The sequence below is a fragment of the Phaethon lepturus genome, unplaced genomic scaffold (genome assembly GCF_000687285.1).
Source record: "Phaethon lepturus isolate BGI_N335 unplaced genomic scaffold, ASM68728v1 scaffold24089, whole genome shotgun sequence".
NCBI classification, from domain to species: domain Eukaryota; kingdom Metazoa; phylum Chordata; class Aves; order Phaethontiformes; family Phaethontidae; genus Phaethon; species Phaethon lepturus.
Window position 1 is genome coordinate 9138 of NW_010563156.1, and position 207 is coordinate 9344.

Consider the following 207-nt stretch of genomic DNA (forward strand, 5'->3'; position numbering starts at 1 on the left):
GAGAGGAGCCAGGGAAGGGGAGTAGGGTCACTGCTGGGTCAGACGGGGAAGCACTGGGAGGGATGGGAAGAGGAGCAGAAAGGGTCACGGGACAGAGAGAAGGGTTTGACACAGAGAGATGTGACAGGGGACCACAAAGGACTCAGATGGGTATGGGGAGTGGCAGCAGGGTGCAACATGGAGGAGAGAGCACAGGGGGCTGAGCCC

General features: G+C 60.4%; 1 protein-coding gene across 1 annotated transcript in view; it reads right to left on the reverse strand.

Moving 5' to 3' along the window:
* The window catches only part of LOC104626560 (gamma-secretase subunit APH-1A-like), a gene marked incomplete at its 5' end in the record, with an annotated part of 3392 nt that overhangs the window by 930 nt on the left and 2255 nt on the right, over positions 1-207 (reverse strand). The gene's annotated exons all lie outside the window — the stretch shown is intronic.